The following is a 27,753-nucleotide window of genomic DNA, read 5'->3' as shown; positions in this document are numbered from 1 at the left end:
CAATGCTTGAATTCCATCGAGGAAAGGGGCTGCGATACTTCTCCGGTAATCAAAACTCGTATTCTCACATGGTAAACTCCTTAAAGCGACGAGCTGGCACCTGAGCTGGGCTGTCCTTTTGCTCACAAACGACCCGGGTGTGATTGAGACTGACGTGTTGGTATCTTGGGTGGGTAAAGGCTGTCCGGCTGAGTCTCGAGGCAAGAACTGTGCAGCGTGTGAGCTTGGGCATGGAGACCGAGGCGGGGTGCTGTTCACGGCTATGCCCCTATGTGGGAAAAGGTAGCCTTTGGCGTAAATGTACCATTTCCACTTTGGACGATGCACGAGTGCGGAGAGTGGATTACTGTTCCAAGTAGGTGGAAGTATCCTTAGTAAGGAATCAGCAACAGAAAGCAGCTGCAGTATTTCTTGCTGATTTGCTGGGCATGAAGGATTCCATAATCCGCTTGAGAATAACACTGGGCATCTGATGAGCGGTTTTGGGGGTAAACAGCCCCATAAATAGCTTTGTATCATCCGCATCGAATCCCATAGTCCAGAGTGAACAGATTACTGAAGAGCTGCACAGACCGGACAATGGCGTGTGGCCGATAATTCATGGCATGGACATGTGAAGACGCACAAACTATCTCACATGGGCAAATGGGGCAGAGTGAAGAAGACTGAACTGGTGGGCACGAAGTTGGGGGTGGTACAGCACAGAGTGCCGTTGCTCTGGCTTTGGTTCTGAAAAGAGTGTCTGCCATTCAACTTAAGGACAGGAAGGAACAACATTGAGATTTCCAAGTGGTGGAGCTGTGTGCTGGCTTATGTTAGAAGTGAAAGACACCCAGGCTGTTTGAACAGGGCAATAAACAAGGGGACGTTGGGGGGGGGGGCAGAAGCCTGTCATTTAGCAGAGTAGCACAATCTGATTTGGACAGAGGGCGTCTTGAGTAACATTGGCAGGTTTGAAAATTGGCTGCAGTGGTAGTTATGATTCTGTTGTATGCAAGTTGTAGGTATCCTTCTAGGTACTTGTGTGGTGATTTTGTGTCGGGGTATGATAGAGAAGTAAGGAGGGTACATGTGTGTTTGTGGGGAGGGACCCCGAGCTTGTTGCAAACACTTTGAATTCAAGTAGTATTCACAGAATAAAGATCGATTTTAGGTGTGGGATTTGGGTCTGGCTGTCGCAATACCTAGACCATATCTCTGGACCACAGTGGTACTCCAGCTCTGCTGCGCTTTACTTCACTATAGATTCTCACGCCCAGCACTTTACTCTGTCAGAACTGAAGATTCTTCTTCCTTCAACGCACATGGGACACAGTGGGCTCCAAGAAGCTGTAGCCCATGTAACACATGAAAAGTTAAGCAGACCTGGGACAAGGAATCCATCCACTCAGGTGCTGGGAACAAACATTTAGCCAGGTCTCATGTGGACAAAACAGATCATTCCTTGAAAGGCCAATGTTAGTAATTTTGACTCCTAGAGCAGTGCACCAGTGTCTTTCTTTTGGACTGAGTCTTGCAAAATCAGCATCAGATAGAGCTCCCCTCACATTCAAAGAGCATGTAAAATTGAAGCAGCACCAGCTTCCCTCACACAGAGGGCAGGTCTAACACAAGCAGCAATGCAAGGTTCCAAAAACAGCACCAGTGCAAGCTTCCCTCAGAGAATACACAACACAAGCAGCAGCAGAGCACACTTCCCACACAAAGCAGGTAGAGCACAAGTTGCAACAATGCAAGCTTACTTTACAGCTAAGGTGCAATGCAAGCTTCCCTCACAAGCAGAGGAGATGCAGCACAGGCAGTAGCAGCGCAAGCTTCCCTCACAGAGCAGGTAGAGCAGAGGCTGCAGCAACACAGGCTTCCCTAACACGCAGAGCAAATACAGCACAGGCTGCAACAATACAAGCTTCCTTCACATATCGAGCAGGTAAACACAAGCAGCACAATCTTCCCTCACAGAGAAGGTACAACATAAGCAACATCTGCACAAGCATCTCTCACATATATCAAGCAGGTACAACACAAGGGCAAGCTTCTCTCACGCATGGAGCATAGGCAGCAGCAATGCAGGCTTCCCTTACAGAGAAGGTACAATGCAAGCTTCCATCACATGCAGAGTAGATACAGCCCAGGCAGCAGCAATGAAAGCTCACAAGTGCAATTATTCTAGAGATTGTTTTTTAGCAGAACTGGAAATATTCCGCCCTAGAAGCTACAACCCGGATGTAAAAAGGCTTTTTCTGCATAAACGGCATCCTTTTTAAAGAGAAGAATCTAGAGGGGTCCCGCATATTGCAGTAACAACCCGAGTCATGCACAAAGGCACATCGAGGGTCCTGGGCAAGGAAGGTCAAACACCGAGTGCCCGCATAAAAAAAAAATTTACAAAAGGACCAAAGACCAGGGAAGCAGCAGCAATGGCTGAGCAAGAAGCAGACCCAGCTTTGAAAAGCCACTCACCGGGAACTTCGGCAGCGGCGGAGCTTGCAGATGGGGACGGGGCTACCGTTTTTCGCATGTCGGAGGGTCTTCCCTGATCTGCTGGTACTTCCAGAGCGGCTTTTGCTGCTGTGAAGGTTGCTGCGGGTGAGTGCATGAACGTGTGACCAGCAGTCACTAAACTCACTACAACACGGCGACGTGCTCCAGTACGAGGTCTAGTGTGCCTGTGTGCGCCTGTGACGTGAGCTGCGGCGGGCCTGGGATGTCACCACACACACAGCCATGGCCAATCACTACAGTATGGCCAATCACTGAAGTCATACAGTGATTGGCCATACTGTAGTGCGTGCTACTACCCACACGCGACACCCAATAATGGATGTTGCACCGGTGGGCCAGCCAATCCTGGCGCTGCATGCACCGCCAGGATTGGCTAGGGGGGCTCAGTTAGTATTCGCCCAGATTGCCCATTTAGACCCGGGGGCTGTCGCTGCCCTGGCGGCATGAAGCTGCACCCTTGGGTCCCTTGTAACTAGGGAAGCCTGTGATCAGCGCATGCTCAGGCTGGTCATAGCCCTGTGCCACTCAAACAAGATACCGCAGCCCAGCCGGCGCCACCCCACCCCCTGGCTTCAGCGGCAGGTGAGGAAGGACTGAAGGTCAAGGTAAGGAGCATTGGCAAATACAATTGTATTTTGCCTGCTCAGTGTGCGTGCGTCCATGTTGCTTAGTGGGGCTACGCCCCAACGCCCCAATGGACGCACCGCGCCTGCCCATGGATGTGCGCTGCTCACACTGCTCACTTCTCACTAGTGGAGAAGTTACGTCATGACGTCATGCTGGGTAAGCGTTATGGGGGAAGGGAAATCCTTTAAAGAGTCATTTTCTCTCTGGATTTCCCTTCTCTTTTTGAAACTCAGGAGCAGCAACATCGTCGCGGTGTCACCAGGGCTTCAAGTGGAAGCGTTTTCAATATTATATACAACAAGCCATAGGTGCTGCTTATTTATCTTATGCAGCTAACAACCATTGGCAAAGCCAATAGTCCAGGCTTGTTGTAGGTGTGAAGCTGGTTGTTGTTGTATCATATATCTGGGTGCAACGACAGAAACAGAAAAGCACAAGTCTGGGTCAGACTCTGCTGAGCACAGAGTTTGAGCTGAGGTGTTTTAAGCCCCGCCCTTCATGGCATTGGCCACGCCCCCTTGAGAGCCCCTCCCCCCGGTGTTGTCATCCCCGGGCTGGCCCTCAGGGGCCGGTTCTCCGCGCGTCTCCGGCCGGGCTCGCCCCTGGAGCTCCCCACCGCCCCGCCCTTCCCTTCCCGCACCTCCGGGGGAGCCCCCGGCCCGCCCTGGGCCCGGAGCCCCGGCCGCCGCCGCTTCCCTCCTTCTCCCCGGGAGACTCCAGCCTGGCACCGGCAGCGTTCCAAGCCTCGCTTCCGCTCCCGCGCCTCGGCAGCTCCGCTCGTGATTGGTTGTTTCTAAGCAACGACGCCGCACAACTGCCGCCGCCGCCGTCAAAACGGGAGGGAAGCGTGCGTCACACAACGTGTCTCTGCCATAGACATAAAAAAGAGACAACTGGATGCGGCTCGTCCCGCGGCCATCTTGAAGGGATCAAAAGGGCACACGTGCAACGTGCCCAGGCCCCAGGAAACACGTGCAACGTGCCCAGGCCCCAGGAAACACAGGCCCCAGGAAACACGTGCACACACGTGTCAGGCCCAAGGAAGCACGTGCACACACGTGCCAGGCCTCAGGAAACACGTGCACACACGTGCCAGGCCCCAGGAAACACGTGCACACACGTGCCAGGCCCCAGGAAACACGTGCACAAACGTGCCCAGGCCCCAGGAAACACGTGCACACACGTGCCAGGCCCCAGGAAACACGTGCACAAACGTGCCCAGGCCCCAGGAAACACGTGCACACACGTGCCAGGCCCCAGGAAACACGTGCCCAGGCCCCAGGAAGCACAGGCCCCAGGAAACACGTGCACACACGTGCCCAGGCCCCAGGAAACACGTGCACACACGTGTCAGGCCCAAGGAAGCACGTGCACACACGTGCCAGGCCCCAGGAAACACGTGCACACACGTGCCAGGCCCCAGGAAACACGTGCACACACGTGCCAGGCCCCAGGAAACACGTGCACAAACGTGTCCAGGCCCCAGGAAACACGTGCACAAACGTGCCCAGGCCCCAGGAAACACGTGCACACACGTGCCAGGCCCCAGGAAACACGTGCACAAACGTGCCCAGGCCCCAGGAAACACGTGCACACACGTGCCAGGCCCCAGGAAACACGTGCACACACGTGCCAGGCCCCAGGAAACACGTGCACCGGCCCCAGGAAGCACATGCACACACGTGCCAGGCCCCAGGAAGCACGTGCCCAGGCCCCAGGAGGCACACGTGCACAAACGTGCCAGGCCCCCGGAAGCACGTGCACAAACGTGCCCAGGCCCCAGGAAGCACACGTGCACAAGCGTGCCAGGCCCCAGGAAGCACGTGCACAAACGTGCCCAGGCTCCAGGAAGCACACATGCACAAACGTGCCAGGACCCAGGAAGCACACGTGCACAAACGTGCCCAGACCCCAGGAAGCACACGTGCACAAACGTGCCCAGGCCCCAGGAAGCACACATGCACAAACGTGCCCAGACCCCAGGAAGCACACGTGCACAAACGTGCCAGGCCCCAGGAAGCACGTGCACAAACGCGCCAGGCCCCAGGAAGCACGTGCACAAACGTGCCTCGGCCCCAGGAAGCACGTGCACAAACGCGCCCAGACCCCAGGAAGCACGTGCACAAACGTGCCCAGGCCCTTGTGCACACCGGTTCAGCAGGCTCAGTGAACCTTCGTGCACAAAATTCAAAATCCTTACAGATGAGTTCTGCCTTTTAGGTTGCCACCTGGCTATTTGTTTAACTGATATACCCGTATGTTAATACCCCGTCTCATACCTGCCAACTTGATGAACAGGCCTCGTGCTGAAAAGTAGATAGGAGGCACTTTTGAACCCACCCTGCCCCTTAGACCCCCTCCCCCCCCCAAAAAAAGCCTGCTGAGGCTGGTGTCATGCCCGGGGGGGTGTTTTCACACTCCTTATGGACGTCAGCAAAAGAGTGGGCAAACCACTCTTTACTGTGGGTTTCAGCTCGTTGCCACCGTGTGATATTGGCGCACGACCGGGTGATGGGAGCCGATATCCTGTGTCGCTCTGCAGCACCGTGTGAGTTGGCAGGTATGCACCTGGTATAAGATCAGCAAAATCACCTAAATCCGGTGTTAGTTTCCCCTTACTATATCATACATACCAACATTTTAGAAGAGGGAAGTTGGAGATTATAAAATAATAACTGGAAGAATGCATTTCCCCATTGACGTCTATTGAAGCAGAAGCATTTGCAGGCAGAAGACAGCTAAAATAAACATACTTCTTCCTTCAAAAAATCTGCAGTTTGCTGCGTGAATCGGATCTATTGGCATGCATGGTATATACTTAAAACAGTAAATTAAAATAAAAGTACTTTAATAAGTGTTTTAGCGCTGCCTTAATGATCACTGAATGATAAGATAAACAAAGATAGAAAAGCCCTGTTAAAAAGACTACAGGCATTTTTATATAAAGCTCAATTCAAGTATTGTGTACAAGCCTTTGCAGAATCTTAAATTTTGACCAAACTGCAGATATTTTACTCTGGGAAAGGTGCTAACCCTTGTACCAATTAGAATAATTCATGACACCACAGGAAGTGACATTGAGGTATTTGGCCTGATCCTATGGCACTACAGGAAGTGACATCACAGGCAACAATCCTGGAGACTGAACCATGTCCTCGCTATTGTGAAGGAAAGTTTCAATGCTATAAGGACACGGATGCAAGGATTATGCTTTACTTTTTACTCTTTTCTTACACAAGCCAATAAGTGCTACAGCTTTCATGAGTACATAAACATGATATGTCAGCAGTTGACTACAACGGCCAATAGCGGTGTCCATGGTATGTACTATCAATCCACCGCCCGTTGTCCTCTTTCTTTGTGTGGAGGATATCTATAAGATTCTCTCCTCTTTCTTATCACTGCTTTTCTTCTGAAACTACACGACTAAAGCAACAGTTAGATATCATCATCATATACTTGTCCAGTTATTTCACACTGTCTGGATACATCACTCGTGCATATTATTAATGTATTTATTCAACCAGCTCATCACATAGTACTTTGCAAGTGTATGCAAAACATATACTTACACCCAACAAACTTTCCAGCATTCTTAGCAATGTGGGTGAATCTCCTCAAAGGATGTTGGTTGGGATAATAGAATTGCAACTTTTCCTTCACTATTGCTAAGAACGTTTTCAATTCTATGTCTCCCCAGAAGATCTGCTTTGTGCTCTTCTACAGCTCACTAATCACCAGTGAAGCCACCTGTGACACTGGTTTAAAGTAGACATTCTTAAAAGTTGAGTCTAATGACCACTCAGCTGATTTTAAGATGTATTCCTATCGCTCAACCATATGAAAGTCCTTGGAAGATGTGGCACTTCTGGCTCAAAGAACAGTAAATGCAAAAATATCAATCCCTGCTTCACCAATCTAACCTACCTAGCCATAGTGGGTAAGGAAACCGCCTTATGGAGTTTTGTGATAAATTATTCCAAAATTTGTAAAGCGCACAGCTACCAAGAGGGGTTTCCTGGCCCCATGCGAGGGTAGGGAGAGAAAGAGGGAAAACACGGAGAGCTTGATTAAAACAACCAGGTCTTTAAACCTTTAGGGAAAGCAAGAAGAGAGGTCTCATCTCTCAAGGAGGCAGGCAGGGAATTCCATAGAGTCAGCCCAAGATAGGAGAAAGACCGGCCTTTCATGAGGACCAGTCTGATTTTTGGAACCACAAAGCGGATCTGTTGAGCAGAACGCAAGGGGCGGGATGGGTGGTATAGCTGGACCAGATCCTTCAAGTCTTTAGGGGCCGAACCTGCTTTGATCTTAAACATGCAACACAGAGATTTGAACTTAACCCGATTTGACACTGCCAACCAGTGTAAGTCTCATAGAATCCCTGAGACAGAGGCAAACTTAGGTAGGTGATTAAGAAACCTTGCAGCTGCGTTCTGCACCATTTGCAGTCTGAGGATGGTCGATTTATCAGCTCCCAGATACAGAGCGTTACTGTAACCTAGTCTTGAGATTACAAGAGCTTGGATCACAGTTCTCTGTGCTGGGAGGGGAATCAACCATAGAATATTTTTTAACCATTTCAGGACGGCAAAGCAGGTAGATGACACCTTGGCTACTTGTTGTTTCATAGACAGAGATTCATCCAAAATGAATTCCAGATTCTTAACGCTACTCACAGCTGCGGGCAGAGCCCCCAATTCGGGGGGGGGGGCTAGTGCTGAAGCCCCCAGGATCATGTCTTTTGCCTAAGATCATAACTTTGGTCTTATCACGATTTAGTTTGAGCACGTCACTGTGCATCCAAAGGGCAACTTTTCTCAGTCCCAAGATGAGGTCTGAGGGCTTGTGCCCTTGTGATGAAGAGAGGGAGAACACAATCTTTGTGTCATCAGCATAAATATAAATGTAAATGTGTTTGTATTTATATAGCGCACTTCTACCCAGAGGTCTCGCAGCGCTGTATTCATACCGCTGTGGAACCCATCCTGGCTTTCCAGTGAAATGTCCACTCCTGGGCACCCCCAAGGTGAAGCCAGGCATCCAAGCGCTACTGGGGCCGTTGTGGAGATTAAGCAAGCTATTGCCCAGAGTCACAGAGTGGAACCCATGATTAGACTAGGCACTGAGGCGAGAATTATCAGGTCCGAGGAAATTGAGTCCAAGACCCGCCGAGGCGGTAATTGAACCCTGGTCCCGGGCCAGACCTCTGCATCAGGGTCTGCCGCTCTAACCATTGAGCCACACTTCTCCATAAGAGTAGAGAGACAATCCCCCACTTTCGACCACCTCCGCTAGAGGGTGGACATATATATTAAATAAGAGAGGACTCAGCACCGAGCCTTGTGTAACTCCAGAGGGGAGGGCGTGGGAGTTGGATCTAGCCATAGCGGAAGTGACCTGGTAGGTCTGGTTCTTTGGAAAGGAGCGAAACCATTCCAAGGCCATTCCGTCCACACCCAATGTCTGCAGAGCTCCCAGCAGGATAGGATGGGACACCGTGTCGAAAGCGGCGCTGAGATCCAACAGGAGGAGTGCCCCAGTTTCACCTTCATCTAAATGGTGTCTTAGCACTTCTGTAACCCCCAAAAGGGTGGATTCAGTAGAGAAACCGGCTCCGAAACCCGATTGGGAGGTATGAAGAAAGTTCTGGGTTTCAACAAAGGAGGCTAGCGGTCCATTAACGTGCTTTTCCAGAACTTTTGAAAAAATAGGGAGCAGTGAGATAGGGCGGAAGTTGGATGGAATGGAGGGACCGGAATTTGCTTTCTTTAAGAGAGGGGGGACTATGGCATGTTTTCATCTTTGGGGGACTAGACCCTCCTTCAGAGAGGCATTCAGAAGCTCCATTGCCATCAATAGTATGGGGGGATCCAGCTGCCCCAACACTAGTGGAGGTAGGGGATCGAGGGGGGAGCCTGGTTTGGTGTTGTGGAGAATGCAATTGAAGGAAGTAAAGTCCAAGGGGGCCCAGGTGTCCAGTTTAAGAGAGGAGCTGATACGAATTATGGAGTTGTCTGCATAGAGATTCTGTCTAGTGCTAAGTGAGTCCGCTACTCTAGCACGGCATCCTGTGAGCTTTTTCTTAGGATCTGGGAATGTATGTTCTCAACTTAGTCAGTAAAGAAAAGAGCGAGTTCTTCAGATTGACTGTGGGAGAGGGCAGGAGAAGTTGTCGATTTCCCTGAGCCAGATAGTTCCTTTACTACTTTGAAGAGAGTTTTGGCGCACTTTTAAGGCTGTAAAATCTGTCTGGAGTAAAACGCAACACGGGTGGCTTTACAGAGATTATGGTATTTACTTAAGGTCTTTTAATATGCAGATTTAGTTTCTTTAGTGTAGTGTTTCCTCCACTGCCTTTCCAAAGTTATGCACTGAGTTTTTTCACATTTTAGCCTTTCTGTAAACTAGGGCGCTGGGGGCAAGCATCGGCTCAAGCGTTTTGTTGAAAGAGGAAGGCATGTTTCTACTGCTCCCATAAGCCCGTTGTGCATGGGCTCTTGATCCCGTATAGAGATTTGTTTAAGGTCAGGTGTAGGAAGGTTGATCCCTGACTATGGTTGCCCCCAACTTTTTGCCTGGTGTTTTGCTGGTTTTCTGACTTAGTTGACCTGGGACCCTGCTATTCAGGGCCCCAGGCCTACTGCTCTCTCTGTAAAATGGATTCCATGTACCTTAGGTACATATCTAAATTGGATACTGAGTCACCTTATCAGTCCCTGTACAGTGTACCTTAGGTACCCAGGGCATAGGTGTACCCAGGGCCTACCAGGGGCTGCAGCATGTATTATGCCACCCCTGGCTGGCCATCCAAATCTGACACAACTGGCTGCTTGACAGCTGGGGCAAGGTGGTGTAATCACCCTTTGCTTTAGATATAGTATACCTATATCTAACCCTAAAAATGGACACACAGATCTCCTATCAGTCACTCCTATGGCAGGCCTTAACAATCCTGAAGGCAGAGTGCTTGGAATCGTGTGAGATGGTGCTCTGGCATGAGCTGAGCCTGTCTGCGGCTTTCGGGATCCATCCCTTAGCCGTTTCCATGATATCGCATACCATATACTCTTAAGTGCATTATAATCCTCGCGGTTATGTGCCAACTCTGGTATCGCTTTATCAAAACATGTCGAGTAAGGTGTCATACGAATTGGAATACTAACCCCTCGCCAATTCTGGCGACGGGGTTAGCATTCCACCCTTCTAGAGGGACACGACATGTATGTAACCCCTAACCCCGGTTAAAGTCAGACAGAGCCTTAGCATCCACAAAATGGATGCTGCCACCGAGACACAAGTCTGCCCTCCTGCTGCTGGGAGTCCTCCCAGAGCAGGAGATAAGGACAAAGGGTTTCCTGCCAGGGGCGGTGCCAGCACCGTCCCAGACAGGGTTTTGTGTATTGTAGGTAGGCAGGGCTTTAGAGGAAGGTGACTGCACGTGGCACCCCGGTGCTCACTGTGCATAGGCTGGCTGGAACCAGTTCCAGGGTCACTCCAGACCCTGTGCTGGGGAAAAGCCCGCCAAGGAAGTGGGTGTAACAACCCCCCTCCTAGTCCCACCCATAGGGCAGGACTTAGTCGCGTGCCAGCCCCTTTTTACAGGATAAAGGTAGGAACTGGCCCCCTTCCAAATCAGATCATCTTTGAATCCTGAAACTACTTTCCACGAAAGGAACTCAAGACTTCTTCCTAAGATTTCTCCCTTGTGACTAAGGAGTAGTCACCCTGCATCCGCAGGCACCATCTTAAAGACACTGCGGTCTGCTGCACGTCCTTCCTCCGGAATCCGACTGCCCAGCTCGACGAGAACCGGCTTCCCTGGCACCTCTGACCTCTACCTGCATCATCAGTCACGCTGAGATTCGTGGGTGTGACGAGACCTCGAGGGACCGGCCATCTTCAAGACTGCACAACTTCTTTCCAGCAAGCCCGCCGAGTGAAATCCTGGTGAGTGCTTTGGGGTCCGAGAAGCCCCCACCCTGAGCAGCTCCAGCACCGAAGAGCAGCCCCCCAGCATCTCCACGATCTGCGTGGGGCCCTTCTGCTTTTTGCTGCTCACCGCGTTGTTTGGCTACTAGCCCGCTGGCTTGTGGCCTTCCTGACGACGCCCGACGACATTTCTGCTGCTGGTCTGGTTGCTCCAGACTGGCCCTTGCTTCCCTCCATTGGAGAAGTACCCTGGACCCTCCTGGTCCGCCCAAGACGCCATTTTAGGTCCACCGCGTGGGCCTTGCATTTGCCAAAGACTTGTTGCCCAATCCTGGGTCCAGCGACGTCGACAGCAAGAACCTTCGTGGGACAGCTCGCACCTCCATCCTGGTCGCCGACAACGCCTCCTGGTCCGAGAGACTGCAGAGCCCAGCAGCGCCCACTCACCTGACTGCGGTGACTTCGCCCGGTGCCATCCTGGTGCCCACTTAATCACTGGCTAGTGATTCAAGAACTTGGTCCCCTCTGCTTTCAGGTTTTCTTCTTCCTTGATCCAGGCTTGGATCCATCGAACTTTTCTTCACTGGTCGCCTGCCAGCAACTTCTTCCTTCCAGGCTCCTGGTCCGGCAACGAGATCCCCGACGTCTTTTCAGACCTATGCAGCTGCAGCCCCTGGGCTAGGTAACTTCGGCACTCCGGTGTCCCAGCATAGCCTCACTATCCAAGGGTCAGGATCCACTGTCGTTTTCTCCCTACCAGGTCGGGTTCGCCCGTGAACACTAACTTTGTGAATTCTAGCTTCCATAGACTTTGTCCCGCATCCCGCGTGAGAGTGCACACTCTGCACCCGAGTCCCCTGGGCCTCCTAGTAGTAATCTAACGATTCCCTAGTCCAGTCCTAGCGATTCCAAAGCCTATTAGAACTGTTACTTACCTGCTAGTAATTCGCATTCCACTTTTAGAGTATATGGTTTTTCGTGCCCCTCGGGCATTTGTGTATAACGTGCTAACTTAAAGTATTTTCGTAAGAGTTTTGTTGTGTGCTTAGCTCCCTGTCTCATAAAGAGCCAGGGTAGTCTTGTTATAAATAAATACACTGTTTATTTTCATAACAACTTGTGTGGTGTCCTTTCACTGGGTGTTCAAGGGGTAATGTGATGGTAAAACAGCTGGCTTAACACGCCCTCTAGAGTCTTAGCCTTAGACTGCTCGTATCCATGCTACTAGGATAGCTGGTCTATAAGGTTGACTTACAACCAATCATCAATAAGGGTTGTTTGGACTGATATATAGTGATCACTAGAATAGTGAGCACTGCACATCAGGCCAACTTCTCACATTGGTGAGCAGCGGTTGGGATTTGAGCTTGCTGTTGTTTTACCACACATGCCCTAAGAATATCTTGTGAAAGATCACATAAGTACTAAAGGTACATATAACTTAGCTTAGAATACTCTGAGTTCTACTGAACCAGCTGTTGTAGCTCCTAGGGCCTAGCACACCCTAAACTACAACTCTAGCAAGGGATCAGTAGGCAAACATATAGTGTAGGTAAGTGCACCACTTACACCTCACTAGAAAAGCATGTCTACCCAGGGAGATTCTACTGAGACTCCCCTGGTCAGTGTTGACCCTCCACAGGTCACTTCAAGATATGCAGCTCTCAGTTTCCAGGAGATGAGACAAATCTGTGTCTCCAGAAAACTGAAGCAGGGGTCTAACCCCACCATTCCCTTTCTGATAGGTCTCTTAGAGACATATGATGCCAGAAAGCTTTCTCAGTTACATGAGAACATGCCAGCCTTAGAGGGAACCTCTGGGGATCCAGACCTCCCCAACACTGCTACAGCAGTTGAGGAGGAGGAGGATCAGGAGGAACTCTCTGGGGATGAGGTAGACAAAGGTCTTGAGGTAGTCAGAAGGCTAACTAGGACCAACTTAGACTTACTTGGGCTAGGATCTGGGGGCCCCCCAGTACTAACCCGAAGTGGGCCTAACCTTGGAGTTAGGAGAGATAGATCTCTTTCTAGGGACTCCAATAGATCTCTGCACTCTAATGCCTCTTCTCAGGGGAGAAGGAATCCTCCACAGAGGAGATTCACTTCCCCTCAGAGAAGGGAGCATGAAGCTAGGATGAGACAAGCTGAACTGAGGATTGAAAGGGAAGAACTTGCCCTGGCCAAAGAGAAGCTTGCCTTTGCTAGAGAGCAGCAGATGAGTGGGTTAGCTCCCACTGGTGGCAGCAATCTCCCAAGAGATAGAGAGAAGGGTTTAGATACTAAACACCTGACTAAAATAGTGCCCCCCTTTAAGCAAGGGGATGACATCCAGAAATGGATGGCTGCTCTGGAGAGGGCCTGCACTGTGCAGGGCATTCCCCAGAGTCAGTGGGCAGCTATACTGTGGCTCTCCTTTGATGGTAAAGGTAGAGATAAGCTCCTCACTACAAGAGTGGAGGATGCTAATGATTACCAGGTCCTGAAAAATGCACTGGTTGATGGGTTTGGTTTAACCACTGAGCAGTACAGGCTGCTGTTCAGAGACACCCAGAAAACTCAGTCTCAGGACTGGTCTGACTTTGTTGATTGTGCCACTAAGGCTTTGGAAGGCTGGCTACTGGGTAGTAAGGTTACTGATTTCAAGGGATTGTATAATCTAATTATGAGGGAGCAAGTCTTAAATAATTGTCAGAACCAGTTATTACACCAGCACCTGGTAGACTCGGATCTGACCTCTCCACAAGAATTGGGTAAGAGGGCAGACAAATGGGTCAGAACCAGGATTAGGCCCAAGAACCAAGGTGGTGACCAGAAAAAGGAATCAACCAAGCCTCAAGAGAAGGGTGGGAATAAATCTACAGATCAAACCACATCAGGGCCCCAAAAATCCTCTGAGGGGGGTGGGTCTCAGAATCCTTCCAACAACCAGAAGAAACCTTATTGTTATCCCTGTAAACAGGTGGGTCATTTAAAAACTGACAGCAGTTGCCCCAAGAATAACAATAAGGAAAACATACCCCCAAGTAACATTCCCAAACCTCCTGTTACTACTAGTAGTAATCCCCCAGGTGGTGGGAGTGCCCCCAAGAATTTGGGTGCATTTACTTTGGGAGTTCCTGGGGACTCTGGCCTAACCAGGTCCCCTGACTTAGATACTCTTGTCTGTGAGACTGGCATGGGGTTTGCCAACTTCACAACTTGTCCCAACACTTTGGGCAAGTACAGACAGGAGCCCCTCATCAATGGTATAAAAGTTGAGGCCTATAGAGACACAGGGGCTAGCATCACTATGGTGACTGAGAGTCTAGTCCCCTCAAGGCAACTTTTACCTGGTGCCACATACCAGGTGACAAACATTGATGGAGTGAAGAAAACTCATCCCATGGCAGTAGTAAATCTCAGCTGGGGAAGTGTCACTGGCCCCAAGAGAGTGGCAGTGACATCCAACTTGCCTGTAGATTGCCTACTGGGGAATGATTTAGAGACCTCAGCCTGGGCTGAGGTAGAGCAAGAAACCCATTCTAGAATGGTAAACCCCCATGGTAAGGTTAGTGGGGCAGTGTTAGCCACAGCCCCAGTCCAAGATGTCCTCCCTGAACAGGTCAGGAGGGTTGTGCCAGTCACAACCCAATCTCAGACAACTTCCTTCCCAGAACAGGTTGTCAAGGCTGTCATGGTAACAGCCCACACCCAAACTGAGCCCCCCCCTGAAAAGGTTGGGAGAGTTGTGATGGCCACAGCTCAAACTCAGACAGATGACAGTGTTGTGAAGCCTGAAACTATGGATCACTCCACTCAGACAGAGAGTATTGAGGAGGAAGAGAAATCTCCCCCCCCCCCAGACTTTAGGAAAGGATCAGCCTCCTCAGGGAACTGATCTGACCCCTTGTGAAGAAACTGCCACAGAGGTAGTCAGGCCTAGCCTGGCAGAACCCCTGATGTCAGTGGACCCTTCCAAGGTGGGACCCAGTCTGGAGCAGGTAACCTGCCCCTCTCTACCCTGCCTCAGTCAGCCCAGGGCTGTAGAGGTCAGGGAGGCCAGTGTTGGACCCCAAAGGGCCCCCTGTCCAAAATAATTCCCCAATCAGCAGATTAAGGGCACTGAAGCTAGTAGACCTAGCCAAGTGAAAATAAGACACACTCCTGAGGGATCCCCCTTAAAGTTAGTTAGGGACCTCCCACAGATGGACACTGTTGGGCACAGCCAAACTTGGGACCTGAGGGCCCCAGACCTGACCTGTCCCTCCAGTAAGCCAAACAGAGGGACCCAATCTCCAGCTGTAGGTAGCCAGAGGTTGACCCTGAGAGCCCAAAACAACTCAGTCTTGGAAAGAAAGGCCTCTATGGTGGAAAATGATTGGAGGAAGTTGAGCCCAAAATTAGTGGAGCCTCACTTCAGTACTCCATTTCAGCACCAGCCTTTTTCTTTGACAAAACACACCACAGGTAGAGATTCCCTATGGTGGAGACCCTCAGACACCCTTAGGGTGAGGGATTGCTTAGTGGACCATGACATAGGGGGTAACCATGCCAGTGCTGGTACTTCCTTAAATGGCCACTTAGGCAATATAGGCTTACCTGGACAAGGATAGCCTTATCTCCTTTCGTTTGGGGGGGGGGTTATGTAGGAAGGTTGATCCCTGACTATGGTTGCCCCCAACTTTTTGCCTGGTGTTTTGCTGGTTTTCTGACTTAGTTGACCTGGGACCCTGCTATTCAGGGCCCCAGGCCTACTGCTCTCTCTGTAAAATGGATTCCATGTACCTTAGGTACATATCTAAATTGGATACTGAGTCACCTTATCAGTCCCTGTACAGTGTACCTTAGGTACCCAGGGCATAGGTGTACCCAGGGCCTACCAGGGGCTGCAGCATGTATTATGCCACCCCTGGCTGGCCATCCAAATCTGACACAACTGGCTGCTTGACAGCTGGGGCAAGGTGGTGTAATCACCCTTTGCTTTAGATATAGTATACCTATATCTAACCCTAAAAATGGACACACAGATCTCCTATCAGTCACTCCTATGGCAGGCCTTAACAATCCTGAAGGCAGAGTGCTTGGAATCGTGTGAGATGGTGCTCTGGCATGAGCTGAGCCTGTCTGCGGCTTTCGGGATCCATCCCTTAGCCGTTTCCATGATATCGCATACCATATACTCTTAAGTGCATTATAATCCTCGCGGTTATGTGCCAACTCTGGTATCGCTTTATCAAAACATGTCGAGTAAGGTGTCATACGAATTGGAATACTAACCCCTCGCCAATTCTGGCGACGGGGTTAGCATTCCACCCTTCTAGAGGGACACGACATGTATGTAACCCCTAACCCCGGTTAAAGTCAGACAGAGCCTTAGCATCCACAAAATGGATGCTGCCACCGAGACACAAGTCTGCCCTCCTGCTGCTGGGAGTCCTCCCAGAGCAGGAGATAAGGACAAAGGGTTTCCTGCCAGGGGCGGTGCCAGCACCGTCCCAGACAGGGTTTTGTGTATTGTAGGTAGGCAGGGCTTTAGAGGAAGGTGACTGCACGTGGCACCCCGGTGCTCACTGTGCATAGGCTGGCTGGAACCAGTTCCAGGGTCACTCCAGACCCTGTGCTGGGGAAAAGCCCGCCAAGGAAGTGGGTGTAACCACCCCCCTCCTAGTCCCACCCATAGGGCAGGACTTAGTCGCGTGCCAGCCCCTTTTTACAGGATAAAGGTAGGAACTGGCCCCCTTCCAAATCAGATCATCTTTGAATCCTGAAACTACTTTCCACGAAAGGAACTCAAGACTTCTTCCTAAGATTTCTCCCTTGTGACTAAGGAGTAGTCACCCTGCATCCGCAGGCACCATCTTAAAGACACTGCGGTCTGCTGCACGTCCTTCCTCCGGAATCCGACTGCCCAGCTCGACGAGAACCGGCTTCCCTGGCACCTCTGACCTCTACCTGCATCATCAGTCACGCTGAGATTCGTGGGTGTGACGAGACCTCGAGGGACCGGCCATCTTCAAGACTGCACGACTTCTTTCCAGCAAGCCCGCCGAGTGAAATCCTGGTGAGTGCTTTGGGGTCCGAGAAGCCCCCACCCTGAGCAGCTCCAGCACCGAAGAGCAGCCCCCCAGCATCTCCACGATCTGCGTGGGGCCCTTCTGCTTTTTGCTGCTCACCGCGTTGTTTGGCTACTAGCCCGCTGGCTTGTGGCCTTCCTGACGACGCCCGACGACATTTCTGCTGCTGGTCTGGTTGCTCCAGACTGGCCCTTGCTTCCCTCCATTGGAGAAGTACCCTGGACCCTCCTGGTCCGCCCAAGACGCCATTTTAGGTCCACCGCGTGGGCCTTGCATTTGCCAAAGACTTGTTGCCCAATCCTGGGTCCAGCGACGTCGACAGCAAGAACCTTCGTGGGACAGCTCGCACCTCCATCCTGGTCGCCGACAACGCCTCCTGGTCCGAGAGACTGCAGAGCCCAGCAGCGCCCACTCACCTGACTGCGGTGACTTCGCCCGGTGCCATCCTGGTGCCCACTTAATCACTGGCTAGTGATTCAAGAACTTGGTCCCCTCTGCTTTCAGGTTTTCTTCTTCCTTGATCCAGGCTTGGATCCATCGAACTTTTCTTCACTGGTCGCCTGCCAGCAACTTCTTCCTTCCAGGCTCCTGGTCCGGCAACGAGATCCCCGACGTCTTTTCAGACCTATGCAGCTGCAGCCCCTGGGCTAGGTAACTTCGGCACTCCGGTGTCCCAGCATAGCCTCACTATCCAAGGGTCAGGATCCACTGTCGTTTTCTCCCTACCAGGTCGGGTTCGCCCGTGAACACTAACTTTGTGAATTCTAGCTTCCATAGACTTTGTCCCGCATCCCGCGTGAGAGTGCACACTCTGCACCCGAGTCCCCTGGGCCTCCTAGTAGTAATCTAACGATTCCCTAGTCCAGTCCTAGCGATTCCAAAGCCTATTAGAACTGTTACTTACCTGCTAGTAATTCGCATTCCACTTTTAGAGTATATGGTTTTTCGTGCCCCTCGGGCATTTGTGTATAACGTGCTAACTTAAAGTATTTTCGTAAGAGTTTTGTTGTGTGCTTAGCTCCCTGTCTCATAAAGAGCCAGGGTAGTCTTGTTATAAATAAATACACTGTTTATTTTCATAACAACTTGTGTGGTGTCCTTTCACTGGGTGTTCAAGGGGTAATGTGATGGTAAAACAGCTGGCTTAACACGCCCTCTAGAGTCTTAGCCTTAGACTGCTCGTATCCATGCTACTAGGATAGCTGGTCTATAAGGTTGACTTACAACCAATCATCAATAAGGGTTGTTTGGACTGATATATAGTGATCACTAGAATAGTGAGCACTGCACATCAGGCCAACTTCTCACATCAGGTCTGCTATCTTCCAGGATCTTATTAAATGTTGGGATAAATAGCTTGGCCCAACTTCTGGTTTTCCAAAGAAAGGCCGAACAGGGCGGCGGGAGGGGGGAACATCACTTTCAGTGTAAAAGGCACTGTGAAATGGTCAGACCAGGATAGAGGAGAGAGAAGTAAGCTGATGAGGCCGGACAAATTTGAAAAAATAGGATCCAGCAGATGTCCAGCTAAATGAGTGGGGTTAGAGTTACACAGTCTCAGATTCATGGCCCACAAATCCGCCGTAAGTGCGCTACTTTTAGTACATTTAGGGTCATCTAAATGAAGGTTAAGATCACCCAGAATTGTAAAATATGCCTATTTCAGAATGTAATGGGCTTGGAATGGTTTGAGAGGTGTGTTGCAAGTGTATTGACTTCTGAGGCGCTCGTGGCCTTCTTATAGACTCAGACCAAAGGAAAAACTTTTTTGTTTACTTTATGGTATTTGGGCACTCCATTCCTTTGGTATAAAGAGCCCCCTATCCTTGTTTCAAAGTAAGTAATTTGTGCAACAAGAAATTAAAAATTAATAAAATATCAGTGCATCAGAGAGGTAAGCTAAAAGTTATAAAAATACATCAAATGTATACAATGAACCAAGTTGTAGCAGCCAGATTGAATGAAAATTAGAAGGGAGCCTACCAAGTGCTGCGTGTCTGCTCCCTGGCCGTTTTATGGAGGGCCGTAGCGTGGAGGCTAGAGCGCGTACTCCTGAAAGAGAGCGGCACCATCAATGGCCGCCTCGTACGGGAATGATCCGTATGATGCGCTTTCTGACGTATGTGCAATCCCCTCCCCCCAGGTACAACTGGGACCGGAGTAATTGATGCAACAATAAATTAGAAATTAATAAAATATCTGTGCATCAGAGAGGTAAGCTAAAAGTTATAAAAACACATCAACTTCATACAATGAGCCAAGTTCTAGCAGCCAGATTGAATGACAGTTGAAAGCGGGCCTACCAAACCTACCTAGTGATCAAAAATGGATTGACCCCTCTGGGTCTAAGGTCACGTGTTACACTGTTGTTCCCCTACAAACCTCTCACCACACACAATTTGATACTGTCAGGATAGGCCAGGTAATAATCCACTGTTAAAGCATTCGCTCATCAGGGGTAAATGATCGTCCTGACAAGTCTATCACTCGTACATCCAGAACTCTTTTACAAGGAGATGAGGCACTGTTAACTTGGCAAAAAGCTGGTTCCTAGAGAGGTGGGAAGCATCAGGCAAAATGGTAAATAGTATTCTGTTTACATCCCATGTTTTAGTATACGTAGTTCCTGATGGCCTAGATAACCTAAAACCCCTCGCGAGTTTGCAGACAAACGAATGGGGGCATACCGGGTTACCTGCCACTGGAAGGTGCCCCACTGAGATGGCAGACCTAGATGAATTAGTGGTGGAATACGCTCTACCGACCTATTATGTTATGTTATGTTGAATTATAGAGCCAGCTAATTTCCCTTGGGGGTAACTAAGCACTAGAGTTAAGCAAACAATCACAGGGGATTGATTCAGTTAAGGTAGTCAGAGGCTGGAATCAGGCTAAATTTAATCAAATAGGAATTGCCTCTGACACCATAGATTTCACACATAATTTTTGTCCAATGTCCTATTTATTGACATTGTCTGCATTTATAATTGTGCATTTTCTTCAAAACTATTCAATGGTACATAATTGGGTGTTAGCACATTGTTTATAATCATCTCCTTTGATAGAAAAAACATTCAACATATATCCGAGAATGACTTACTTACATAAACATTTGTCTGCACAACATTTAACAATACTATACATAAGTACAAAACGATAAAAAGACCTATTTTACTAGTGTTTTTGCTCCTACACAAACGATCTCTTTCAAATTTGCTACTCTTCCAAGTTAGCTAAAAAAGAGAGGGGTCCTACTTGAAATCAATAGATTGACTAGCTTTGGGGTATAAATACTTTTCCCACAAAGAATCAATAATTATAGTCCTGTATAAGGTCGGAGAGTTCCTTTTTTGAGTTTTTGCCGTAGCGTGAGATACGTCTCTCACTGTTGTTTGGCTCAACGACAGAAATCCCAACATCCAATTTACATTGTCATATAACAAAAAAGAAATCAATTTTCTTGATCTCATGGTAAAACATGAGGAAGGTATTATTTACACCACCTTGTACACTAAAGAGACTGACCATAATACATTCCTACACTTTTAAAGTTTTCATCAACGCAATCCACGTGAAAATTTACCCTTAAGTCAATTTATGAGACTACGCAGAAATTGTTCAAGGAAAATCGATTACTTCTCCAATGCCCAAGAGTTGATGCATTGGACAAAAATTATGTGTGAAATCTATGGTGTCAGAGGCAATTCCTATTTGATATAACTAAGCACTAGAGCAAGGCGAGAGGCCAATGCATGGTTATCCAAATAGCCAGGTGTAGGGTTTGTGTATGTTGGAGTGTTTGGGGGAGTTGGTTCCCTGCATGGAACATTGGGGATGCAGGGCTCTGGGCATGACAGCTGCTACAGACTGTGGGAGGCTGATGGTCGAGTAAAGCTTCTGCTCCAACTTAACTGGTGTCTTCTTCCTTTTAGTGGAGATGAGTTGGTCCTCGGTCTCTCCAATCTTCTCCCGTGGCTCGTTTTCTATTCCCTAGAAAGGAAGAACCTTCTGTTTGTTGTGCTGAGGTGCAGCACCACAGCAGTGGCTGGTAGAACAACCAAGGGCCCGGCACTATGGTGGCAGTCTGATAGCTGTCCGGATGGGGCACACTGCTTATTAGATTCTTTGGTGCCAACTTATGGTGAGTTGCTTATTTTCCTCTCGCCGGATTGAGGAACCCTAAGTCAATCAATCAATCAGTGACACTTATAGAGCGCGCTACATACCCGTAGGGTCTCAAGGCGCTGGGGGGTGGGGGGGGTTCGGGGGGGGGGGTGCCGCTACTGCTCGAACAGCCAGGTCTTCAGCTTCTTCCTGAAGGAGAGGTGGTCTTGGGTCAGGCGCAGGTCGGGAGGGAGGGAGTTCCAGGTCTTGGCGGCCAGGTAGGAGAAGGACCTTCCTCCTGTAGTCGCTCTTCGGATGCGGGGGACGGCGGCGAGGGCGTGGTTGGCTGATCGGAGGTGGCGTTTGGGAGCGTAGAAGTTGATCCGGCTGTTGAGGTAGCTCGGGCCTTGGTCGTGTAGGGCTTTGTGTGCGTGGGTGAGGAGGCGGAAGGTGATTCTTTTGTTGACGGGGAGCCAGTGAAGGTCTCTCAGATGTCCGGTGATGTGGCTGGTTCGTGGGATGTCGAGGATGAGTCTGGCTGAGGCGTTCTGGATCCGCTGGAGTCTCTTCTGGAGCTTGGCGGTGGTACCGGCGTAGAGGGCGTTGCCGTAGTCCAGTCGGCTGGTGACGAGGGCCTGGGTGACGGTCTTCCTGGTCTCGGTGGGGATCCACCGGAAGATCTTCCGTAGCATGCGTAGGATGTTGAAGCACGCCGAGGAGACGTTGTTGACTTGCCTGGTCATGGAGAGGGAGGAGTCCAGGATGAAGCCCAGGTTGCGTGCATGGTCTGTCGGTTTGGGTGCGGTGCCCAGGGCGGGAGGCCACCAGGAGTCGTCCCAGGCGGAGGGGGAAGAGCCCAGGATGAGGACCTCCGTCTTGTCAGAGTTCAGTTTCAGGCGGCTGGTCGTCATCCACTCGGCTACCTCTTTCATCCCTTCGTGCAGGTTGGCTCTGGCGGAGGCGGGGTCGTTGGTCAGGGAGAGGATCAGCTGGGTGTCGTCGGCGTAGGAGATTATGCTGAGGTTGTGTTTGCGTACAATGGCCGCGAGGGGGCTCATGTAGACGTTGAAGAGGGTGGGGCTCAGAGATGATCCTTGAGGGACGCCGCAGATGACTTCGGAGGCCTCTGACTTGTACGGTGGTAGGGGGACTCTCTGTGTTCTCCCGTCGAGGAAGGAGATGATCCATTCCAGCGCCATGTCCTGGATTCCGATGTTGCTGAGGCGCTGTACTAGGGTGCGGTGGCAGACCGTGTCGAAAGCCGCGGAGAGGTCTAGGAGGATGAGGGCCGCTGTTTCCCCATTGTCCATCAGGGCTCGGATGTCATCGGTGGCGGCGATGAGGGCGGTCTCGGTGCTGTGATTGGCTCGGAAGCCGGACTGTGAGGGGTCGAGGGATCCGTTCGTCTCGAGGAAGGCGGCCATCTGCTTGTTGACGGTCTTCTCGATGACTTTGGCAGGAAACGGGAGGAGCGAGATGGGGCGGTAGTTCTTGAGTTCGGTGGGGTCCGCTGTTGGTTTCTTGAGTAGGGCGCTGAGTTCGGCGTGTTTCCAGCTCTCAGGGAAGGTGGCGGTGTCGAATGATGTGTTGATGATGTCTCGCAGGTGGGGTGCGATGACAGCGTCGGCCTTGTTGAAGACGTGGTGAGGGCAGGGGTCAGTCGGTGATCCGGAGTGGATGGAGTTCATCGTGCGTTAAGGTATTAATTTATTAATTAAGGTATTAATATAAATTCAAACAACCTGCACCCGTCACTTTTTCCTCCTGCAATGCACTGTTTGCTCCTCTAATATTTTGTTGGCGCACGATTGTCATTTTTGCTTCATTTAATGTAACTTTTGCTGTTGTATTTTGTTCACTTGTAATGTTCTCTTGTATCAGTTCTGTCCCTGTTGTGAAGCCTCCGACACCTTCGGGGAAAGTCCACACGATATAAAAATGCATAAAATAAAATAATAAATGCCAGTCTGGGTCAGACTCTGCTGAGCACAGAGCTTGAGCTGAGGTGTTTTAAGCCACGCCCTTCATGGCACTGGCCACGCCCCCTTGAGAGCCCCCGCTCCCCGGTGTTGTCATCCCCGGTCGGGCCCTCAGGGCCGGTTCTCCGCGCGTCCCCGGCCGGGCTCGCCCCTGGAGCTCCCCACAGCTCCGCCCTTCCCTTCCCGCACCTCCGGGAGAGCCCTCGGCCCGCCCTGGGCCCGGAGCCCCGGCCGTCGCCGCTTCCCTCCTTCTCCCCCGGCGACTCCAGCCTGGCACCGGCAGCGTTCCAAGCCTCGCTTCCGCGCCGGCTCCCGCGCTTCGGCAGCTCCGCTCTTGATTGGCTGTTTCTAAGCAACGACGCCGCACAACTGCCGCAGCCGTCAAAGGGAAGGGAAGCGTGCGTCACACACCGTGTCTCTGCCGTAAACATAAAAGAGAGACAACCGGATGCGGCTCCGCCCGCGGCCATCTTGAAGGGATCAAAAGGGCACACGTGCAACGTGCCAGGCCCCAGGAAGCACGTGCACAAACGTGCCAGGCCCCAGGAAGCACGTGCGCAAACGTGCCAGGCCCCAGGAAGCACGTGCACAAACGTGCCAGGCCCCAGAAAACATGTGCACACACGCGCCAGGCCCCAGGAAGCACATGCACACACGTGCCAGGCCCCAGGAAGCACGTGCACAAACGTGCCAGGCCCCAGGAAGCACGTGCACACACATGCCAGGCCCCAGGAAACACATGCACACACGTGCCAGGCCCCAGGAAGCACGTGCACACACATGCCAGGCCCCAGGAAACACATGCACACACGTGCCAGGCCCCAGAAAGCACGTGCACACACATGCCAGGCCCCAGGAAACACATGCACACACGTGCCAGGCCCCAGGAAGCACGTGCACACACGTGCCAGGCCCCAGGAAGCACGTGCACACACGTGCCAGGCCCCAGGAAACACGTGCACACACGTGCCAGGCCCCAGGAAGCATGTGCAGAAACGTGCCAGGCCCCAGGAAACACGTGCACCCACGTGCCAGGCCCCAGGAAGCATGTGCACAAACGTGCCAGGCCCCAGGAAGCACGTGCACCCACGTGCCAGGCCCCAGGAAGCACGTGCACAAACGTGCCAGGCCCCAGGAAGCACGTGCACCCACATGCCAGGCTCCAGGAAGCACGTGCACCCACGTGCCAGGCCCCAGGAAGCACGTGCACAAACGTGCCAGGCCCCAGGAAGCACGTGCACAAACGTGCCAGGCCCCAGGAAGCACGTGCACAAACGTGCCAGGCCCCAGGAAGCACGTGCACACACGTGCCAGGCCCCAGGAAGCACGTGCACAAACGTGCCAGGCCCTTGTGCACACCGGTTCAGCAGGCTCAGTGAACCTTCGTGCAAAAATTCAAAATCCTTACAGCCGAGTTCTGCCTTTTAGGGTTGCCTCCTGGCTATTTGTTTAACTGATATATCCCTATATATCCCTCATAGCTGCCAACTTGATGAACAGGCCTCGTGCTGAAAAGTAGATAGGGGGTGTTTTCCCACTCCTTAATGGACGTCAGTGTAATGTTTCTCATATACCACAGGGAGCCAGCAGGTTAGGTGTAATTATATTTATTTTTCTTGTAAATATCTAACATCCGAGGAGCGCCGGCCGACGCTGCTCTCGCTGTAACTCTCGGCGCGTAATAGGATGCGCGCGCATCCGCGCCAACATGGCCGACGCACGTCACGTCTCCGTGGCGTGCATAAACTAGAACGCTACATATCTCCCCCTTTTACCAAACTTTAAACAGTCACTAACAATCATTGTCCAATTCAAAGTCACGAAATCTGGAAGGCCTCACCACCTGCCTTCCGCTCCTGGTAACCCTGACAGGGTTGCCCAGAGTTTCTTGGCACTGCATATCAGTTCCTTCCGTGTCTTCACTCACCGCTCTATCATCATTCACGTTTCTACCTGACCAGTCCATCTCAGCTCCTCGACTCTCGCTCACTTCTTCACCTTCTCTCACCTTCTCCGTACTTGCTCCATCGCATTGTTCATTTCCATCTTGTTCCCTTTCAGTATTCAATCCGTCCTCTTCTTCCCATTCCATTTCCGGTTGTTCCCATCTCAATACTTTGTTGCACCGGGCCATGCGGTCCTGGGACCACACGTTCCCGTCGCTCAGCAGGGCCGCTCGATCATACACTTCCTTGACTTGCATAGGCTTGCTATACTTGCTGTCTCCTTTCTTCTGAAGGGTGGCTAGCTTTACTCTCACCCACTCTCCCTTTTCCAGGCCTGTCCCTTTCACATTCCTTCGTTTGTTGTAGTGGTTGGTGTAGATTGTCTGTGCTCTTTCCAGGTTGGCCCGTACCACTGCAGGGGACCATTCGCTGGTGACGACCTTTTCCTTCCAGATCCTGTTGTCATGTGTGAATGGTTCTCGGCCCCTTAGTATTTGAAATGGGCTGTACCCCATACCAGTGGGGGTTATTCTGTAGGCCCACACCATGTTCTCTAGCGCTTTCTCCCAGTTTTGTTCGCTGGATATGGCGGCTTGTATGGCTCCCATCACTACCCTGTTAAATCGCTCCACTAAGCCATTTCCCGCTGGATGGTAGATGGCTGTATGTTTGATGGTGATGCCATTCCTTTGCATGAACTTGTTCCACCTCTCCGACGTGAACTGGGGGCCATTGTCACTCAGGATGGATTTGGGGATTCCTTCCCTTGTGAAGGTTTCTGACAGAAACTTCAAGATGTTATCTGTGTCCATGGACTCGTCCACCTTTAACTCTGGCCACTTGGAATATCGATCCATGAGTACACACACGTACTTCTGCATGCCCTGGTCATCTAGGACGGGTCCCAAAATGTCTACAGATAGTTCTTCCCACGGATTTAAGGGATGGTCAAACTTCCCTAGCGCTGGCCTCAAAGGTTTTAGAGTCTTGTCTGCTCCTTGACATTGTGGGCACTCCCTGACATGCCTTTTAGCCCTTATATCCATGCCTGGCCACCAATAGTTTATTTTGGCTCTCGCTTTGAGTTTCCCTATGCCTAGGTGGCCCTCGTGTAGCAGGTCCAAGAGTTTTGTGGTGAGGTTCCTTGGGGGGATCACCTTGTCTCCTCTGTAGATGAATACCCCCTTGTCTCCGACGGACAGTTCTTCCCGCACCTCGTAGTATGGTCTGAGGTCCGCCCTCACATTTCTTTTGTCTGGCCATCCTTGTACAATGTGCACCTTTACTTCCTTCAGGTCGGTGTCCTCGTATGCCTCTGCCCATTCTTGTTGGCTGATTAACTTCTCTTGGTCTTCTATGAGAGCTACCAACTCCCCACTGTCTGCAGGGTCCTCCTCTCCGGGCTCCATGGTGGCTGCTCTACTCAGGTAATCCGCTACTCGGTTCCGATTCCCCGGAATGTACTCCACGTCATACCTAAACTCGAGTAACTTTAGAGACATTTTGGATATCCTGGGTGTGGCACTGGCGTGTCCGCTCGATGTTAGTACCTTTACCAACGGCTTGTGATCTGTTTTGAGAAGAAATCGGGTTCCCCACAGAAACTGCCTGAATCTCGTCATGGCCCATACCACCGCCAGCATCTCCTTCTCAATCACACTGTATTTGCTCTCTGTATCCGTCAATGCTCTGGACGCAAAACTGATTGTCTCCATTTCTCCTCTTCCTCGATCTTGCATGAGTACGGCGCCCAGGCCCTTGTCGCTGGCGTCAGTCGTAAGCACAGTGGTGCCTTGTGGGTCATAACCTTTGAGAGGTACAGCTCCTGTGACGTCCTTTTTGATGGTTTCAAACTCAGCTTGGGCTTCCGGTGTCCACTGGAACGCAGTGCTCTCCCTGGTCAGCAGCCTCATGTTGTGGGTCTTGGAGGCAAAGTGTACCACGAACTTGCTGTAGTACTCCGCCATCCCCAAGAACGACCTGACCTCTTCTTTGTTCTTGGGGGGTGGTGCTTCAGCGATGGCTTTTACATTTTCCGCCTTGGGTGTGACGCCCTGTTGTCCAATCTCGTGGCCTAAGTATGTTACCGATTGCAGGCCCAACCGGCACTTAGTCCATTCCGCTGTAAGGCCTGTGTTCTCCAGCGTTTGTAACACTTTCCCCAGCTTTTGATCGTGGTCCAGCCTGTCGCGCCCCATCACCAGGATGTCGTCCTGGAAATACTGGACGTCCTTGCAGTCTCTGAATAGTTGGTGCATCATTTTCTGGAATACTGCAGCCGCCGAGGCCAGCCCAAACGGCATACGACAGAACTGGTAGCACCCAAACGGGGTGATGAAGGATGTAAGGCTTTTGCTGTCCGGATGAAGTGCTATTTGGTGATAGGCCGAGGTCAAGTCGATAGTGGAGTACCACCTTACCCCTCTGGTCTTGGCCAACATTTCCTCGATTCTGGGGAGGGGAAACTTCTCTACCACGATATTTTTATTCAGTTCTCTCAGGTCCACACAGAGCCGGACCTTCCCATTGGGCTTCATCACGACCACTAAGGGCGCCAGCCATTCTGCGCAGGTGATCGGTTCTATTATTCCCTTCTTTTCCAATTCTTGG

General features: G+C 51.1%; 1 protein-coding gene across 1 annotated transcript in view; it reads right to left on the bottom strand.

Annotated features, from left to right (window-relative positions):
• The window catches only part of LOC144761115 (DNA repair protein SWI5 homolog), a 57,624-nt gene extending 53,771 nt beyond the window's left edge, over positions 1-3,853 (bottom strand). Inside the window, exon 1 of the mRNA XM_078646573.1 lies at positions 3,770-3,853. The gene's annotated coding sequence lies outside the window, so the exon portion shown is untranslated. The remainder of the gene's footprint in view (positions 1-3,769) is intronic.
• Between the last annotated feature and the right edge of the window lie 23,900 nt (positions 3,854-27,753).

Source organism: Lissotriton helveticus, chromosome 5_2 (assembly GCF_964261635.1).
Source record: "Lissotriton helveticus chromosome 5_2, aLisHel1.1, whole genome shotgun sequence".
NCBI classification, from domain to species: Eukaryota; Metazoa; Chordata; class Amphibia; order Caudata; family Salamandridae; genus Lissotriton; species Lissotriton helveticus.
This window is presented reverse-complemented; position numbering and strand designations above follow the sequence as displayed.